This window comes from Bos indicus x Bos taurus, chromosome 3, assembly GCF_003369695.1.
Source record: "Bos indicus x Bos taurus breed Angus x Brahman F1 hybrid chromosome 3, Bos_hybrid_MaternalHap_v2.0, whole genome shotgun sequence".
Lineage (NCBI taxonomy): Eukaryota > Metazoa > Chordata > Mammalia > Artiodactyla > Bovidae > Bos > Bos indicus x Bos taurus.
In genome coordinates, this window is record NC_040078.1 from 47,610,287 (window position 1) to 47,631,971 (window position 21,685).

Genomic DNA, 21,685 nt, shown 5'->3' on the forward strand with positions numbered 1-21,685 from the left:
TCTGATTCTGCCATCCCTATGCCCACTCAACTTTTTGCCTTCTTGACTAACACGTTTCAATAAACTACTGCACATTATTGGCACCTGGGAGAGTCTAACACATTATTCAGTAAGTCCTCATTGAAAGATTTTCTGGCTGATGATTGAATAAATGAATTAATGAGTGAACAGATAACACACATTTCTACAGAGGGTACAATAAGCTGATGCACCACAACATGGCTTACTGGATATGGTATTTTAGCCCACAGCTCATTTTTATCTTCTTATATGCATTGCAAGAGTCAGAAAGTGATAAGCAACATTTCCCAAAGTTCCTTGAAGCTGGAAGATTGTTTACAACCTTGATATACTCCTTTCCCAATTTGGAAGCAGTCTGTTGTTCCATGTCCAGTTCTAACTATTGCTTCTTGACCTGCATACAGATTTCACAGGTCAGGTGGTCTGGTATTCCCACCTCTTGAAGAATTTTTCACAGTTTGTTGTGATCCACACAGTAAAAGGCTTTGGTGTAGTCAATAAAGCAGAAGTAGATGCTTTTCAGGAACTCTCTTGCTTTTTAAATGACCCAGTGGATGTTGGCAATTTGATCTCTGGTTCTGCTGCCTTTTCTAAATCCAGTTTGAACATCTGGAAGTTCATGGTTCATGTACTGTTGAAGCCTGGCAACCAGTCCATCCTAAAGGAAATCAGTCCTGAATATTCATTGGAAGGACTGATGCTAAAGCTGCAACTCCAGTACTTTGGCCACCTGATGTGAAGAACTGACATTTGAAAAGACCCTGATGCAGGGAAAGATTGAAGGCAGGAGGAGACGGGGATGAGAGAGGATGAGATAGTTGGATGGCATCACCAACTCAATGGACATGAGTTTAAGTAAGCTCCGGGAGTTGGTGATGGACAGGGAAGCCTGGCGTACTACAGTCCATGGGGTCACAAAGAGTCAGACACTACTGGGTGACTGAACTGAAATGAATGACATACAAGTATGTGAGGTTTGAAAGGATAATGTGTGATTGGGCATATTGTTGCTTCTACTGGTCTTGGTAATTAAGGTGTAAAGAAATATATGCTCTGAATCCTGAGTCTGTTCAGAATTTTCCTGGGTATGAGAGGCAGCTGTGGCAATGCAGGGCTAGTAGCACCTTCCTTGTTTGACAGTACAGCCTTAAAATTCTACAGCCTAATTCTACACCCTTAAAATCCCCCAGATTTCTCTCCTTGTGTTCTTCCTAGTGTTGCAAACACTGAGTACTTAAAAAAAAACACACACCTAAAAAGTACACTGAATTCTGACTTATGAGCGTGATATTTACAGGGACTTAAGGTTAAATGGGATTGCAATGTACTGGTTCTCCAAGTTGCAGGGATGGGTAGGGAACTTTGTTCCTCGCCTCTGCCCACACCACCCCATGCAGGGAACATCCTCCTATGTCTATAGACCATTTTTTTGGTCATAATTCAGGAAGATGATGCTACTAGCATCTGGCATCTAATGGGTAGAGGCCAAGGATACTGCTGGATATCCTATGATGCACAAGACATGAGACCACAGAACAAAATGACCTAGCACTAAATATCAGTAAAATAATGCAGAGAAATCCTGGACTAAAGTCAGTTTCAACTGTTATAGCTAGAGAATTAGGCTCTTCATTGTTGAGCAAGACCAGATCGTATAGAGTCACATATAGTGTTAAAAGTGTGAACAGATCTCTCCCTCTCTGACACCTCCCTATTTGCCTTCTACCAAGTTTTTGAAAGTTTAAGTCTCTAAATTCTGGATTTTAATGTGTAGAACTTTAACAGATTATACTACTGTAAATTTTCTCTATAGAGACTAGCTTCTAAGAATTTCCTGACCTTAAGACAAGCAATAGCCACTGACTTTAGTAAAATTTCCCTTGTAAATTTAAAAATTTAGTAAAAATTCCCTGGGCCTCCCTTTTAGCTCAGCTGGTAAGGAATTTCACCTGCAGTGTGGGAAACCTGGGTTCAATCCCTGGGCTGGGAAGACTCCCTGGAGAAGGGAAAGACGACCCACTCTAGTATTCTGGCCTGGAGAATTACACAGACTGTATAGTCCATGCGGTCACAAAGAGCCAGACACTACTGAGTGACTTTCACTTTTACTTTAGTAAAAATTGCTTATAGGAATACTGTAATCATTCTGTTGTCTACAAATGCCTCCAGTCTGGAATACCTTGAGAGATTTCATGCATGATATCATTTTGAGAGTTGTTTGGAGTTTTTATTAAACACTCTATGAAGGGATATTAATTTTAACTCATCACTTGGCTACAAGGATCTGAAAACTTAAATGGTTTAAAGTACACAAAAACAAGAAGAGGACAGCCTAAAAATACTTCTTATATGTTTATTTCAGCCCCAATATTTTTTAATGACTACAAATGAACAAGTCTTGAAGGTCTTGAAAGAATTAGAGACTGTCACGATTGTTTACCATAAAAATCATTCCAGGGTTAAAAGATGGCTCTTCTTTGATAATCTACAATCTCTGATCCTACAAAGCAAAATACAGAATGATGCTAGCGCAATGAGAGACAGGACAGCTGGGATCAAGAGATTTAAGAAGCCACAAAGAAAAACTAAAACAAAAAGCATGTCAAAAGTGAATTTCTAAATATTCATTTTGGACAACTGAGTTTGAAGCGCTTTCTGGGCACTGCAGATGGCTCAGGGATTCAGGGCAAACAAAGCAACAATTTCTGCATAGTCACAGCTACTCAGCCATGATAGCCAGAGGCCAAAACTCCAGGGATTTGAGATGATTCAACTAAGTCCCTTTACCTGCCAAATTCTATGAGATCTTATGGAGAAAAATGAGGGTGAAAGGATTGTAGGAAATGTGTTGTCTTTACTTCAACATCCACATGGTGTTTATCACTGGGGAATGACCTTTTAAATTCCAATTATAGATTCATTTATGATAAAAAAAAAATGTTTTTGAAGGAAAAGAAGGACATACAAAATTTCTGAGATAGCTTGATCCAAAAATTTAAATTAACAAAATTAAGCAAATGGAAAATCGTGCGCATTGTAATCAAGTGGAAATTGTTAACTGATTACAGGGAATGGTCTGAGATGTTTAACTCTAAGAAGCAACCTGTTTCTTTGTTCGAGTCAGGAGTATGACCTCATCATACAGAGCTTATTCTCTGCATAATAGCTTGGAGGAAAGAAAGAGCCAAACTGCATCACTTACTGCCTGTCTTACTGTCAAGGGAGAGCTAATACTGATACAGGATAATAAAAAACAGTATTAAACTGCATCTTTGAACAATCAAAAATAACACACAAAATGGAATCCAAATAAAAGGCTAACAGCTCTTTCTGTAACAGGAGATAATTTTGCCATTTACAATGTATCAGAATGATAGACCAGACTTTTCATTCCACAGATATTTTATTGAGCGCCTACCATATGCCATGCACTGTTTAGGTGCTCTGGATACATGCACAAGTCAATAAGAGAATGCTTTTGTTCTGAGTTTAGTAGCTAAGATAAAATAAAAAACAATATAATAAAAGTCTGTATATGGCACATATAAAAGAGTTAGAGACTATATCAGCATGAGTTGGAAGATGTCAGGGAGGATTTGATGGAGAGGGTAATAATGAAAAGAATCTTGAAGAACTGGAAACATTTGAACTGACAGAAACAGAAAGAACCTCTTGTAAAAATAAGTCAGTCATAACAAGGGAATAAAAACCAAGACACAGTTGGACATATGCACAGATCAGTATGTAGTCTAGTTTAGCTGGAACTAATGAAACATGTATGAAACTCACAAAATAATATATATGGAAGGGTTAAATCTGAGACACATGGACTTCTAGGTCTATGATAGATTTTAGGGACCCTGAAGTTTAACTGGGTTTCCCTTGTGGCTCAGCTGGGAATGAGTTTAACTAATTTTCCCTACAGTTGAGATAACAAAGGCCCAGAAAGATGAAATTTACTTATGCCAGGTGATGATGCAAAGTGATAATCCTAGTAGCCATGGATAAATGTCCGTGTTTTTGCTATGGCATCTTGAAGAGTAATTTCTGGGTGTTCTTAAACACCAAGACAAAAAGGCTGTACTAATTACTTTAATTTGGTAATAAATCCTAATGGAACACTAAAGATCTTTGAGAACAAAAATGATACCATTGAAAATGAATCTTGGGAAACAGAGGAAGGAGAGCAGAAGTGTTTTGGAGAGATGTGAAGGACAGATTTTAACAGTAAACAAAACAGAAGATTAACCTCCCCAAGGTCTACTTAGATTACACATAGACATAAAAATCATCCTTCGTATATTCTTTAACATAGCTTTGGCCAATCTTTATCATAGCTTTGAGAATGTGCACTGGCAAACCTGTTGCAGAAATCAAAGATGTCTAGACAAAAGCATAGCCCGATTGGTTATGAATTTTTTTTTTAAATGCTGTTTGGTTCTAGTAATTTCTGATTCAGTCATAAGCATATGAAAACCTTGGGTAAACAAATCACTCAAAAGAATTAGGGGAGAATTCTAGCATTTATTAAAGCAGTCATATTTCATAAACTGTAGGTTTGGGGAATAGAAAACAATATTTTTATTGTAGTTTAAAATAATCTTCACTAAGAATTCTTAATATTCTCCAAAGTTTGATAGCACACGTGGCACATATGTACAGATATATAAAATATGTGCTGTTTGTCTCTAATTAGAAAGCAGTGAAAGAAATATATTACCTAATGTAAAACTGGAATAGTCAAAATAATTTCAGTATAGTCAAAATCATGGTCAAATATAATTTAATATCTATTTTGATTTTAATCTCAAAAAGTATTACTTAATGTCTCTGATCTCACACAAAAGCAGATGAATCAATGTTTCATGTGATGACTTTCCAGTTAGAAACCCCTGAAAAAGCTCTCTTCACTCACATACCAGATTCAGTCACTTATATTCATGTCTTGCTTCCCTTTTGAAGATTCAATATCTAAGGAAATATACTAATAAGCTCTTATTTTAGGTAAAACTGAAAGGAACATTAAAAGTCTTGAGAAACTTTTAGACTATGATTTCATTAAGGAATCTTGAGATTAGAATAAAAGTAGTCATCATTTGGGGGCTTCCGGGGTGGCTCAGATGGTGAAGAATCTGCCTGCAGTGCCAGAGATCTGGGTTCGATCCCTGGGTCGGGAAGATCCTCTGGAGAAGGAAATGGACTACCCACTCCAGTATTCTTGCCTGGAAAATTCCATGGACAGAGAAACCTGGTGGGCTACAGTCAATGGGGTCACAAAGAGTTGGACACGACTGAATGATTAACATCCTTATTTATCGTTTCAATAACAGATGCCGTTTATTAAGCACTTACTGTTTTGCTTGCATTCTCAAGTATTCCTTAAAACAATCATGTGAAGTAAATATAGTTATTACCTCCTTAAAAATACTAAGTTGCCCAAAGTAACCCATATTGTAACCCCATTTTTTCATCTGGCTTCAAGCTCATTCACTATTCAACCCATAGTCACAGTGCCTCCCATCATCAGGGATTATTCAGATGCAAGGAGAAGTACCACACTCAAGACAGCTTGAGTAGAAGGGATTTAACAGGAAGAGATGGGGAGACTTTGTGGAAAACCTGCTGATGAGAGATATCATGGAATGTTCAAAGAATGAAAGAGGCATAGTATGGCTGAAAAGGAGGGGGAGCAAACGTGGGTGAAGCCTGGAGAGTGGACAGCAGCCACATCAAGGAGAGCTTTTTCAGTCATGCATTCAGAACATGTGTTTGGTGGTGAGTTAGGCACTAGCATAGCAATTATGATCATAGACTCTGCCAACAGCCAGATCTCAATTTGAAACCCAGCATCCCTCTAAACTGGCTGTGCAATCTTGGAAAGTTACCCTATTGTATAAGCAATACCTCCTTCTATAAAATGGACACAGAGCATCTTTATAAAATGGGTTTAAGGATTTATCACAAGGTATACATAACCCTCAATGGACTTGAATACTCATGACTCAATGGACATGAATCTGAGCAAACTCCAGGAGATAGTAGAGGAAAGAGGAGCCGGGAGTGCTGCAGTCCATGAGGTCACTAAGAGTGGGACAGGAAGTAGTGACTGAACAACTACACGTTATAACATGTTACTGATTATTGCTTAGTCTTTCATTACACTTGATCTGATGTCAAACTTCCATGATACATTCAAAAACATCTTTCACAAATGTATCTCTCAGTATAGAAACTTTCACTAAAAGGAAACTTGTATCACCACCATCAAACATTTCTTCTACTGTAACTCTCCTATGTCATTACTTATTCTAGTTTCCATTTTCTTTCAACAATAATTTACTAACCATGCACTGTTTCAGATACTATGCTAGGCATTATGGCTGTACAGATAATTAAAATATGTCTTCTAACCTGGAGGAGCTTTCATGACAGAGGGGTAGAAGAAATGAAATGGTTGCTATGTCTTGTTATTTTGTATCAGGAAAAGGAAAAGCGAAATTTTTATTGGGTAGTTATCATATTCCAAGCAAGGTGCTGCAAGCTTCTGTGCAAGGACCAAGCTTCTGGTCCTTATTACAACTTTGTAAGTAGATTTTTTTTCCTCTAATAATTGAGAAGGGAAACTAGCTCAAGTAACTTGCTCAAGTTTGTGCATTTACTAGGATAGCAATTCACCACTTAAACTCTCACTCTAAACCCAAGCTCTTTCCACCTACAGTGGTTTTTTCCTATTAAATCTCCAAACTGTACTAGTTTCACTATTAAAATAAGGAGCAGAAAGTTATCTTTGGTTTAACAACAAGGAATTTCTTGGTGATCTTGATGAGAATAGTTTAGTAAGATGAAAGAAGATACTAGTGAAGGAGAGAATGGATACAATATTTGGAAAAGGTATAAAGTTGGGGAAAATATTGTTTTAGTCTCTATTTTATTGGCTTTCTCTATCACAATGGACACTCATCTCTTCTTCCTCTTTACACGCATTTGTTTTTCTTTGAACGTTATATTCCAGACTCCGAGGGCTCCTCTTTTGCTGCTTATCCTTTAAATGTTAGGGCTTTAGGATACCTTTGAATTTTTGATCCAGTAAAATGACTTAACCTCAGTCCTATATGAGATCTTATTTAATCTTCCCCAAAATGTTTGGAAACAGTTGTCATTGTCCCCATTTTACAGATGGAGAAAAAAAAGGCCCTGGAGCTCAGAAGAAGTAATTTACCTACCCAAAGTCATACAGGCAAGTAATGGGTATAGGATTAGGACAAAGATCAGTCTGACAGCAAAGATCATAACATACTTTCTACTCAACTATATTTTCAGTTCTTAAGGCATGAGATTAGACATGGATCAGCTACTTGAGATTTTTAGGGTTTAGGCTGGTCCCTGCTGCTGCTGCTGCTGCTGCTGCTAAGTAGCTTCAGTCATGTCCAACTCTGTGCAACCCCATAGACAGCAGCCCACCAGGCTCCCCCGTCCCTGGGATTCTCCAGGCAAGAACACTGGAGTGGGTTGCCATTTCCTTCTCCAGTGCATGAAAGTGAAAAGTGAAAGTGAAGTCGCTTCAGTTGTGTTCAACTCTGTGCGACCCCATAGACGGCAGCCCACCAGGCTTCCCCATCCATGGGATTTTCCAGGGAAGAGCACTGGACTCTACATTTTACCTCTTCAAATCAGAGAAGGTTAGACCTCAGTTGGCACATTCTATATATATATATACGAGGGGGTGGAGGAGTCAGAACTTTTTTTGAATTTCTTCTCAAGCTAGCCCTGGAAATAGCTAAAGTTAACAGAGATTGAATTAAGAGCCGAATTTAAATAGCCAGCAGTTTATTCCCACATAAGAGCTTAGACCTGGCTTCCAGACAACCACGTATCTTTAACTCTTGAAAGGAGAATAAAACAAAAGACATTGATATGCTCGTGCTTGACTGTTGAATCTAAAACTCACATATAGGGACTTCCTTGGTAGTCCAATGGCTAAGACTTCACATTCCCAATGCAGGGGGCCAGGGTTCAATATCTGGCCAAGGAACTAGATCCTGTGAGTTGCAACTAAGATTGAGTGCAGCCAGATAAACAAATAAAATAAATAAATATCTTTAAAAAGAAAGAAGATGTGTTGAAAAAAACTCAGTTATAAATCTGCCACATGTTGTAAATCTTACCATAAACTGTTCAATGTTACTTTTGAGGAGGAAAAAAATTACCAGTTAATCAAAATATTTCATCAGCCTTGCCCAATCTCCTCAATGATAATAAATGAACTAAAATCCAAGCTGTTACCTCTTTGGGTCATCATGTGCACCCAGGGTGTTGACAATAATACCTCCTCTATCTCCTGCATTCTTCCCACATATATTAGTTAGATATTACTTAAAAATTTTTTAAAGTAATATATTTTATTTAACCCAATGTATCTAAATGCACATACTACTTTTGATTTGCAAAGGTATGCGGTGTTAAATAAAATAGTACATGGAGTATAAGTGGGTTTCTACAATAGGTTATTTTGGAAGCTCTAATTTTTCTTGCATTTCTTGGTTTCTGCTGTAATGATTAGAATAAAACAGGGACATTTTTAGTGATAGAATTAAGATCTCTCTTCAGAGTAAATCCTTCTTTACTTTGCCTCCTTTCAAGTACATGAGAAGAGCTGCTAGACAAGTTTATTTAATCACTTGGAATACGTCATGTTAACTCAAGGAAAAAAGCAAAGTGCTTGAAAAGCCAGGATAAACTGTGCATAAGTTTTTTTCTTCTCTTCACAAAATCTGGTTCCAATAAAAACCATCTTTACTGCCTGAGGCTAATGTGTAAGTTAGTGAGAGATTATGGTCTGGTTTTTATAGCATTTTATGTAGTATTTGCCAATCCATAGGGACCTTGCCTGTTAGTCCTTTACAAATATAAAATGTAATTTTAAATTTCACTTCATCATGGTAATAGGCTATATAAGCTTCCTTTCTAAAGCCTGCAGACCATCCTGTCACCTTAGGGAGCCTCCAACAACCTGACTTAATCATATCTTGGTGACTCATTGCAACCTTCCCACTCTTGTGAAAATATATAAATCCTAATTATTTTTAAAGCTCTTTTCTTGGAAATGAGGTTGATTTCTTGTACACACACAGGCTGAGCATACACAGAAAAAATAAGTAGGAAGAGATTCTTTGTCTCTGAAGGATTGGATTCTTTTATACCTCCTCTCCTGTGCCCCTCCTCTCCTTTTGCAGTAAATCCTCTGATACAGAGAAACTTGCTGCAGGAAGGCAGCCAATCAGCCATATTCCTAATGGAGAAAATAAATAGTGACAATTGCTTATAGCGTGATGCTCATGTATGTACAGGATTCCCTGGTGGCTCAGTGGTAAATAATTTCACCTGCCAATGCAGGAGAAGTGGGTTTGATCCCTGGGTCAGGAAGATGCCCTGGAGAAGGAAATGGCAACCCAATCCAAAATTTTTGCCAGGGAAATCCCACGGACAGAGGAGCCTGGCAGACTATAGTTCATGGGGTCACAAAGAATCGGACACAACTTAGTGTCTAAACAGCAATAATGTATGTCCAGTGTGTCCACCAGGGCACACAACCCTCCCAAATAGTAAGTAATTTGGTTAGTCAGTTGCTAGATAGATTTTTGTTAACATTTTGTAAACAAGGTCAGCAAAACTGACTTATTACTCAAGATCTCAAGGCTGATTCTTGGTAAGAATTGACATTGGGTCTTCTGTTATTTAGTTAAGATCTCCCCAATATACTTCACTGCTGTTTAAACTGTTAAATAATTTTCTTATCTCGCACACAGGTCATATCTTTCCCCTATTGGAGTTACTTCTCATTTAATCCAATCATGCAGTTAACCAGAACTTGGTCATTGCTACTGAACACTTCATACTAAGGTGTTTGTTACTTCTTCCTGGGTGATACTCTATGCCAAATACTGTCATCTTCCTTCCAACACAGGAACTTAACTCCCAAAAGAGACATGCCCTTTGCAACTCACCTTGTTCCCAGACAATGGTCCTGAATCATGATGGTCTTATGTTAGATTCCTCCCAGGAGTCGATGGATTCCACAGCCCCAGCCTAGAGCTCAGACAAGCCTTTTGAGAAATGGGTCACCTCGTGCAATCTGAAACTAAGGTTTACCGGTCCAGCATGTGCTCCATCACAATATCACAATTTCCTGGACCTTCTACACTAGTTACCATTTTATCAACTTACAGATTACAAAATTAGAATCTCACCCCATCTAGCCAACCTAACTTTCTAAACGTCAATACTTCAGAATCCATCTTGAGGTATATTCCAAAGTTTCTATAACAGAATTCTTATGTATACCTAAGAGGCTGATGAAAGGAACTCTCTATTTTTTCTAATTTGCTTTTTAAAATGTGAATGCATTTGTAACTTGCAGCTGAATACTTCCGTAAAGATAATTACATATGACAAGACAGAAAAACTTTTTGAAAAAAAAAAATTCCCTTGAATATGTGCCTGAATTCATTTACAACTGTTGCTGCTTTAAACACTTCAGGCAGAATAAGTGGATGGCACTAAACAGCTTAGCTGCAATTATTATGGAATGTCTGAGGTATAATTTCCCCTGCGGTTTTGTTAGGCGTACAAAATTCATAATTCTGATTTGTGGCAGGTACTTATTACTCATCACAGGTGGGGATATGCAAATATTATTCTAGTAGGGGTGAACAGCCTTTATTTCAGTATTCAGCTATTAACGAGATTTGTGAGTCTGGTACTCTGGGGCCATTTAATTAATTAGATGGTACAGATAAAATATAAATTGTTTTGTAGGCTACACAATTCCTGTCCTAGGAGGTGTAAAACTGAGGCTAAATGAAATTGGTGCAGATTGATTTGTTGTTTTTTATATAGCTCCCAGTAAATGTAAATTCTGCTCATTATTTTACTGTATTAATTCCACTCATAATCCTCATATTCTCTGAGTTTCATTAAAATAGTGTATTTGACTGTTTTGTTAAGGGATTTTATCACTTAATCTTCATGTCCTTGGCAGTAAGCATATAGAAAGAATATCTACAGTTAACTTTTTGAAAAATTTTCATTTTCTAGAGTAATACTTTTTTATTAACTTATACTATTGTGTGGAATTAAAAGACACTTACTCCTTGGAAGAAAAGTTATGACCAACCTAGATAGCATATTGAAAAGCAGAGACATTACTTTGGCAACAAAGGTTCATCTAGTCAAGGCTATGGTTTTTCCTGTGGTAATGTATGGATGTGAGAGTTGGACTGTGAAGAAGGCTGAATGTTGAAGAATTGATGCTTTTGAACTGTGGTGTTGGAGAAGACTCTAGAGAGTCCCTTGGACTGCAAGTAGATCCAACCAGTCCATTCTGAAGGAGGTCAGCCCTGGGATTTCTTTGGAAGGAATGATGCTAAAGCTGAAACTCCAGTACTTTGGCCACCTCATGCGAAGAGTTGACTCACTGGAAAAGACTCTGATGCTGGGAGGGATTGGGGGCAGGAAGAGAAGGGGACAACAGAGTATGAGATGGCTGGATGGCATCACTGACTCGATGGACGTGAGTCTGAGTGAACTTTGGGAGTTGGTGATGGACAGGGAGGCCTGGCGTGCTGCGATTCACGGGGTCACAAAGAGTTGGACATGACTAAGTGACTGAACTGAACTGAATATGTGGAAATAACATCTACTAAAATAAATCCTGGGAAATGGCATGACATTTAATGAGTTTTATTGGAATCAATCAAAAAGTAATTACACAACTACCTGCATATAAGGAGAATGATTTCCCAGGCATTTGATACCTCAAGGAGGTGAAAAGTTTACATTTATATGGAGAACAACACATGAGTTTAATTGCTACGTTGCCTTTCTATATTTGGCATTGTCTATGGTAAGAATGTGTAAACTTTCCTTGACATAGTGGGAAAATCACTGTGATTGTGCTGTCTGTCTGGGTGTAGTGGTGCTGTTTGTGCTGTATATTGGCCAATTTTGGTTTATATCTTTGGTGATAAGTCAATTAAAAATTCTTAATCGTATTGTTGATTACCTTTAATTTGGCAAATGGCTTCTCTAGTGGCTCAGTAGTAAAGTATCCACCTGCAATGCAGGAGACATGGGTTTGATTCCTGGATTGGGAGGATCCCCTGGAGAAGGGCATGGCCACCCATTCCAGTATTTTTATCTGGAGAATCTCATGGACAGAGGAGCATGGTGGGCTACAGTCCATGGGGTTGCAAAGAGTTGGAGATGACTGAATGACTGAGTAGGAGTGCAAGCATGAGCACTTCAATCTTACTTTGAATCTAGAAATTAGAAATTAATTCTGCAGATAAATGACCGAATATTTTTCCTCAGTTAAAGTTGAACTTATCTTAAATTTTACTTTGGGGCTAAACAGTAATTTATTTCTTCTAACCTTCAAGACTTCATCGAAAGTTGAAACTTGGGCTAACCATCATAGTTTCTCTCTTTTATGAGCACTATTTTCTTTCTTTTGCCAGCCTCTCTGCACTGCTCAACTCTTTTCATTTTTTAATGAACAGCAAGCATATTTCTCAAAAGAGATGTTCTTTAATACCTTGAATAAATAAATAAATAAAAGAAGGGTACGTAAGAAAATGCAAGAACTGGAGAACAATTTCCCAAAGGGAATTAATAACCATATTTGAAATAATTGCAAAAGCAGAAGCCCACACATCATGTTGACAACCTTGAATGCAAAGCAAAATACTTAAACATGCAGATCTGAGAGCTCTGTGTTCTAGGTCACCTTTCAGAAAATATATTTTCAAGCATCTTCTGTTAATCTCCATAAAAAGCCAGGAAAAGATAATTTTTATTAATTTGAAAAGAGATTTACAATCATATATTTTATATCTCCAAGGGAAAATTTAATAAACAGTAATGAATATGTTAGAGAAGGCAAGACAAAATTAGATGATCAGAAACATTATTAGCAGAAAAATAACAAAGGAATTATGTACTGAAAAGATTGGTCAAGACAATACTACTGAAATATTTTAGTTGTTTGCACAGATAATAATGAGAGGCACTATTAATGGTGTATTTTCCGTGAAATTAAATTCTTTTGAATCTGCAAACTTCAATTTAAATTGTCTGTAATAGTAGAACCTAGATTATCATTGTATTAATAAAAACAATTTGAGATCTATTAATAATATTAATTTGATACATATACTTTATAGATATTATAAATAATAAAAATTATATCTACTACTGTGGGCAAGAATCTCTTAGAAGAAATGGAGTACCCGTCATAGTCAACAAAAGAGTCTGAAATGCAGTACTTGGATACAATCTCAAAAACAACAGAATGATCTCTGTTCATTTCCAAGGCAAACCATTCTATATCACAGTAATCCAAGTCTATGCCCTGACCAATAACGCTGAAGAAGCTGAAGTTGAATGGTTCTATGAAAACCTACAAGACCTTCTAGAATTAACACCCCCAAAAGATGTCCTTTTCATTATAGGGGACTGGAATGTGAAAATAAGAAGTCAAGAGATACCTGGAGTAACAGGCAAAATTGGCCTTGGAGTACAGAATGAAGCAGGGAAAAGGCTACTAGAGTTTTGTCAAGAGAATGCACTGGTCATAGCAAACACCCTCTTCCAACAACACAAGAGAAGACTCAACACATGGGTGTCACCAGATGGTCAACACTGAAATCAGATTGATTAATCCTTTGCAGCCGAAGATGGAGAAGCTGTATACAGTCAGGAAAAACAAGACCAGGAGCTGACTGTGGCTCAGATCATGAACTCCATATTGCCAAATTCAGACTTAAATTGAAGAAAGTAGCAAAAAACATTAGACCATTCATGTATGACCTAAATCAAAACCCTTATGATTATACAGTGGAAGTAGAAATAGATTCTACTTCCTATCTAATAGGGATTAGATCTGATAGACAGAGTGCCTGATGAACTATGGATGGAGGTTCATGACATTGTACAGTAGATAGGGAACAAGACCATACCCCAAGAAAAAGAAATGCAAAAAGGCAAAATGGTTGTTTGAGGAGGCCTTATAAACAGCTATGGAAAAAAAGAGAAGTGAAGAGTAAAGGAGAAAAGGAAAGATATACCCATTTGAATGCAGAGTTCCAAAGAAAAGCAAGGAGAGTTAAGAAAGCCTTCCTCAGTTATCAATGCAAAGAAATAGAGGAAAACAACAGAATGGGAAAGACTAGAGAGCTTTTCAAAAAAAATTAGAGACACCAAGGGAACATTTCATGCAAAGATGGGCACAATAAAGGACAGAAATGGTATGGGCCTAACAGAAGCAAAAGAGATTAAGAAGAGGTGGCAAGAATACACATAAGAACTATATAAAAAAGATCTTCATGACCTAGATAATCACGATGGTGTGATCACTCACCTAGAGCCAGACATCCTAAAATGTGAAGTCATGTGGGTCTTAGGAAGCATCACTATGAACAAAACTAGTGGAGGTTGAGGAATTCCAGTTGAGCTCTTTCAAATCCTAAAAGATGATGCTATGAAAGTGCTGCACTCAATACACCAGCAAATTTGGAAAACTCAGCATTGGCCACAGGACTGGAAAAGGTCAGTTTTCATTCCAATCCCAAAGAAAGGCAATGCTAAAGAATGCTCAAACTACCACACAATTACACTCATCTCACACACTAGTAAAGTAATGCTCAAAATTCTCCAATCCAGCCTTCAACACATGAGCTGTGAATTTCCAGATGTTCAAGCTGGATTTAGAAAAGGCAGAGGCATCAGAGATGGAATTGCCAATATCCGTTGGATCACTGCAAAAGCAAGAGAATTCTAGAAAAACATCTATTTCTGCTTTATTGACTATGCCAAAGCCTTTAACTGTGTGGATCACAACAAACTGTGGAAAACTGTTCAAGAGATGGGAATAGTAAGACCTCCTGACCTGCCTCTTGAGAAATCTGTATGCAGGTCTGAAAACAACAGTTAAAACTAGACATGGAACAACAGACTGGTTCCAAATCTGGAAAGGAGTATGTCAAGGTTGTGTATTGTCATCCTGCTTGTTTAACTTGTGTGCAGAGTACATCACAAGAAATCCCAGGCAAGATGAAGCACAAGCTGGAATCAAGATTGCTGGGAAAAATATCAATAACCTCAGATACGCAGATGACACCACCCTTATGGCAGAAAGCGAAGAAGAACTAAAGAGCCTCTTGATGAAAGTAAAAGAGGAGAGTGAATAAGTTGGCTTAAAACTCAATATTCAGAAAACTAAGATCATGACTGTGGTCTCATCACTTCATGGCAAATAGATGGGGAAACAATGGAAACAGTGACAGACTTTATTTTGGGGGGCTCCAAAATTACTGCAAATGGTAACTGAAGCCATGAAGTTAAAAGACATTTGCTACTTAGAAGAAAAGTTATGACCAACCTAAACAGCATATTAAAAAGCAGAGACATTACTTTGTCAACAAAGGTCTGTCTACTCCAAGCTATGGTTTTCCAGTGGTCATGTATGGATGTGAGAGCTGGATTCTAAAGAAAGCTGAGTGCCAAAGAATTGATGCTTTTGAACTGTGGTGTTGGAGAACACTCTTGAGAGTCCCTTGGACTGCAAGGAGATTTGGCCAGTCCATCCTAAAGGAAATTAGTCCTGAATATTCATTTGAAAGACTGATGTTAAAGCTGAAACTCCAATAATTTGGCCACCTGATGCAAAGAACTGACTCATTGGAAAAGCTGCTGATGCTGGGAAAGATTGAGGGAGGGAACAGAAAGGGATGACAGAGGATGAGATTGTTGGATGGCATCACCAACTCAATGGACATGAGTCTGGGTAAACTCTGAGAGTTGGTAATGGACAGGAAGGCTTGGTGTGCTACAGTCCATGGACTTGCAAAGAGTCAGAAATGACTGAGTTACTGAACTGACTGAACTGAAACTAGAGAAAATAAAGATGGAAAAAGTGTACACAACATTATATGTTAAGATTAGTTTTTGCTTTTTTTCTTTTATAAGATACAAAAGTATTTCAGACGTATATATAATATTTTATATTACACAGATTTCTCCAAGTTTCAGGTCTTTGGTACATAACCACTCAATATATCTGCAGTTGGAATATTTGAAGAAAATGGCAGAATTGCCTCCATTCTGATTCTTTGGAGAACAGTGAGGGAGTAACTTGATAGACATTGGTTGTGTGAATAGGAAACGATGAGATATGCTCTTATTGCTGAACTTCTGTATGGAGATCAGGACCTGAACTTACCTTTCTGAGTTCAAAAGGAGTTGAGTGAGTGAGTGAACTCATTTAATCATGTCCGACTCTTTGCGACCCAATGGACTGTAGCCTATCAGGCTCCTCTGTCCATGGGATTTTCCAGGCAAGAATACTGGAGTGGGTTGCCATATCCTTCTTCAGGAGATCTTCCCGACCCAGGGATTGAACTCGGGTCTCCTGCATTGTAGGCAGACGCTTTACCATCTGAGCCACCAGGGAAGAACTGACTGGCAAATACATGTCTCTACACATATGTCAAAAAGAGTAAACTTTAATGGAGGCAAACTAAGGAAAAACATCAATCAGTATGTTGAAGGGCAAATAGATTAAACTTTGTTACAAATGTATAGCTATCTGCACTGAAAGAGATAGGGTAAAATGAAGCTGCTGCTGCTGCTAAGTCGCTTCAGTCGTGTCTGACTCTGTGTGAACTCATAGACGGCAGCCCACCAGGCTCCCCTGTCCCTGGAATTCTCCAGGCAAGAACACTAGAGTGGGTTGCCATTTCCTTCTCCAATGTATGAAAGTGAAAAGTGAAAGTGAAGTTGCTCAGTCATGTCTGACTCTTAGCGACCCCATGGACTACAGCCTACCAGGCTCCTCTGTCCATGGGATTTTCCAGGCAAGAGTACTGGAGTGGGGTGCCATTGCCTTCTCCTAAAATGAAGCTGACCTATGTAAATTCAGAAAACAATGTTTCAGATCTAAAGCTAAGCTAAAAAAAAAAAAAGAAAGAAAGAATTAAAGAGACTCTAATGCTGAAAACAAAAAGGAACAGTACAAATATACCTTACTCTAGTTGGTGACTTTTTTTTTCTCATGGGAATTCAAGTTAGGAATTCTAAGAAGGTTTTATGTGCATATATTTAGGTTGGATAAATAAGTAAGTTTGGATAGTCGGTGCTAGTTTTCTTGCTGTTGGAGAAAGAAGATACAGATAAGCAAGATGAGAAGGCTAAAATAAACTCCATGGTACTGGGTCAGAGTTGGAGACATCAGTGTGAGCTCCTGTTTAGCTTAATACTGATACAGACAGCAAAAATAGAAACAATCATAGAAATGTGTATATACATAAATGAGTATTTATACATGTATTACATCGCTCTGTTTCTTGAGAGATCCTAGAAGCAATAACATCCCACCATCAGGGAGCACTCATAGCACCCAGATCTTGGTCTCTAAATACCATTTTAATCAAAGTAACAGTGGGTTCTGAGAGAAATAATTGATTTCAAGTTTGGAGCAGGATAAATATAAGATAAGCCTCAAATATGTAGCAGGGACAGAAGGTAAGAAAGCGAGCAAAAAAAAAAAAATCATGTAAAAGGGATATATTAAAAAAAAAAAAAAATCATGTAAAAAGAAGCCAACTGAAAGAGTTCCTAATCACAAAAGCTGGGACAATTTAAACTACAAAATAAATATTCATGAGGCCATACTGGAAAAAAAATGAAGACTAATATTCCCTAAAATTATAAATAATTACACTTAATTATCCCAAATAATGTTCATGAAAAGCTGGAACATGATACCCTCACTACAGTCTTTCCCCTTAAGAATGGACTAGACTTCCAAAGGTTAGTGTGTCAAGAAGGAAAAATAGTACTGAAAAAAAGCCTGGCCAACATTACCTCAACCAAAGGATGATCATTAACCAGTGGTGCTGTAGGCACCTCCAGTACCTGTGGATATGTGTGAGGAAAAAAACTTTTTACCACTTTGATATTCTTTCAACAACCCATTGTTTTTGTTTAGCTGCTAAGTTCTGTCTGACTCTCTTGCAACCCCCATGGACTGTAGTGTACCAAGTTCCTCTGTTCATGGGATTTCCTAGGCAAGAATACTAGGTGGGTTGCCATTTCCTTCTCCAAGGAATCTTCTGGACCCAGGGATCAAACCCACATCAACATTAGTAGGTGGATTCTTTACCACTGAGTCACTGACAACACATAACCCTAGTCTAATCATAAGGAAAACAGCAGATGAAATAAAAACGGAGGTATAAGAAATATATGGTTTCTGTCTCTAGTTTCTGGCACTGAAGTCCTAAAATCCTTGGAATTTCCTAAGTGATAGGAATATCTTCTGTAATTCATTAGGAGTCCCTTTTGAGAAACCCAAGTAAGATGGTAGGTATCCCGAGAGGGCATGAGAGGGCAGACACACTGAAACCATACTCACAGAAAACTAGTCAATCTAATCACACTAGGACCACAGCCTGGTCTAACTCAATGAAACTAAGCCATGCCCTGTGGGCCCACCCAAAATGGGTGGGTCATGGTGGAGAGGTCCACTGACAGAATGTGGTCCACTGGAGAAGGGAATGGCAAACCACTTCAGTATTCCTGCCTTGAGAACCCCATGAACAGTATGAAAAGGCAAAACAATAGGATACTGAAAGAGGAACTCCCTAGGTCAGTAGGTGCCCAATATGCTACTGGAGATCAGTGGAGAAATAACTCCAGAAAGAATGAAGGGATGGAGCCAAAGCAAAAACAATACCCAGCTGTGGATGTGACTGGTGATACAAGCAAGGTCCGATGCTGTAAAGAGCAATATTGCATAGGAACCTGGAATGTCAGGTCCATGAATCAAGGCAAATTGGAAGTGGTCAAACAAGAGATGGCAAGAGTGAATGCTGACATTCTAGGAATCAGCGAACTGAAATGGACTGGAATGGGTGAATTTAACTCAGATGACCATTATATCTACTACTGTGGGCAGGAATCCTTTGGAAGAAATGGAGTAGCCATCATGGTCAACAAAAGAGTCCGAAATGTAGTACTTGGAAGCAATCTCAAAAATCACAGAATGATCTCTGTTCATTTCCAAGGCAAACCATTCAATATCACAGTAATCCAGGTCTATGCCCCAACCAGTAATGCTGAAGAAGCTGAAGTTGAACAGTTCTATGAAGACCTACAAGACCTTTTAGAACTAACACCCCAACAAGATGTCCTTTTCATTACAGGGGACTGGAATGCAAAAGTAGGAAGTCAAGAAACACCTGGAGTAACAGGCAAATTTGACCTTGGAATACGGAATGAAGCAGGGCAAAGACTAATAGAGTTTTGCCAAGAGAACACACTGGTCATAGCAAACACCCACTTCCAACAACACAAGAGAAGACTCAGCACATGGACATCACCAGATGGTCAACACTGAAATCAGATTGATTATACTCTTTGCAGCCAAAGATGGAGAAGCTCTGTACAGTCAGCAAAAACAAGACCGGGAGCTGACTGTGCTTCAGATCATGAACTCCTTATTGCCAAATTCAGACTTAAACTGAAGAAAGTAGGAAAAAACATTAGATCATTCAGGTATGACCTAAATCAAAACCCTTATGATTATACAGTGGAAGTAGAAATAGATTCTAGGGATTAGATCTGATAGACAGAGTGCCTGATGAACTATGGATGGAGGTTCATGACATTGTACAGGAGACAGGGATCAAGACCATTCCCATGGAAAAGAAATGCAAAAGAGAAAAATGGCTGTCTGGAGAGGCCTTAGAAATAGATGTGAAAAGAAGTGAAGTGAAAAGCAAAGGAGAAAAGGAAAGATATAAGCATCTGTATGCAGAGTTCCAAAGAACAGCAAAGAAGAGATAAGAAAGCCTTCCTTAGCGATCAATGCAAATAAATAGAGGAAAACAACAGAATGGGAAAGACTAGAGATCTCTTCAAGAAAATTAGAGATACCAAGGGAACATTTCATGTAAAGATGGCCTCGATAAAGGAGAGAAATGGTATGGACCTAACAGAAGCAGAAGATATTAAGAAGAGGTGGCAAGAACACACAGAAGAACTGTACAAAAAAGATCTTTATGACCCAGATAATCACGATGGTGTGATCACTGACCTAGAGCCAGACATCCTGGAATGTGAAGTCAAGTGGGCCTTAGAAAGCATCACTATGAACAAAGCTAGTGGAGGTGATGGAATTCCAGTTGAGCTATTTCAAATCCTGAAAGATGATGCTGTGAAAGTGCTGCACTCAATATGCCAGCAAATTGGGAAAACTCAGCAGTGGCTACAGGACTGGAAAAGGTCAGTTTTCATTCCAATCCCAAAGAAAGGAAATGCCAAAGAATGCTCAAACTACCACCCAATTGCACTCATCTCACACACTAGTAAAGTAATGCTCAGAATTCTCCAAGCCAGGCTTCAGCAATATGTGAACCGTGAACTTCCAGATGTTCAAGCTAGTTTAAGAAACGACAGAGGAACCAGAGATCAAATTGCAAACATCCACTGGATCATTGAAAAAGCAAGAGTTCCAGAAAAACATCTATTTCTGCTTTATTGACTATGCCAAAGCCTTTAACTGTGTGGATCACAATAAACTGGAAAATTCTGAAAGAGATGGGAATACCAGACCACCTGACCTGCCTCTTGAGAAACCTATATGCAGGTCACGAAGCACCAGTTAGAACTGGACATGGAACAATAGACTGATTCCAAATAGGAAAAGGAGTAAGTCAAGGCTGTATATTATCACCCTGCGTATTTAACTTATATGCAGAGTAAATCATGAGAAACGCTGGACTGGAAGAAACACAAGCTGAAATCAAGGTTGCCAGGAGAAATATCAATAACCTCAGATATGCAGATGACACCACCCTTATGGCAGAAAGTGAAGAGGAACTAAAAAGCCTCCTGATGAAAGTGAAAGAGGAGAGTGAAGAAGTTGGCTTAAAGCTCAACATTCAGAAAACGAAGGTCATGGCATCTGGTCCCTTCACTTCATAGCAAATAAATGGGGAAACAATGGAAACAGTGTCAGAGTTTATTTTGGGGGGGCTCCTAAATCACTACAGATGGTGACTGCAGTCATGAAATTAAAAGACGCTTACTCCTTGGAAGGAAAGTTATGACCAACCTAGACAGCATATTCAAAAGCAGAGACATTACTTTGCCAACAAAGGTCTGTCTATTCATGGACGTCTAGCTATGGTTTTTCCAGTGGTCATGTATGGATGTAAGAGTTGGACTGTGAAGAAAGCTGAGCACTGAAGAACTGATGGTTTTGAACTATGGTGTTGGAGAAGACTCTTGAGGGTCCCTTGGACTGGAAGGACATCCAACCAGTCCATGCTAAAGGAGATCAGTGTTGGGTGCTCTTTGGAAGGACTGATGCTAAAGCTGAAACTCCAGTACTCTAGCCACTTCATGTGAAGAGTTGACTCATTGGAAAATACTCTGATGCTGGGAGGGATTGGGGGCAGGAGAAGAAGGGGACGACAGAGGATGAGATGGTTGGATGGCATCACCAACTCGATGGACATGAATTTGAATGAACTCTGGGAGTTGGTGATGGACAGGGAGGCTAGTGCTGCATTTCATGGGGTTGCAAAGAGTCCGACATGACTGA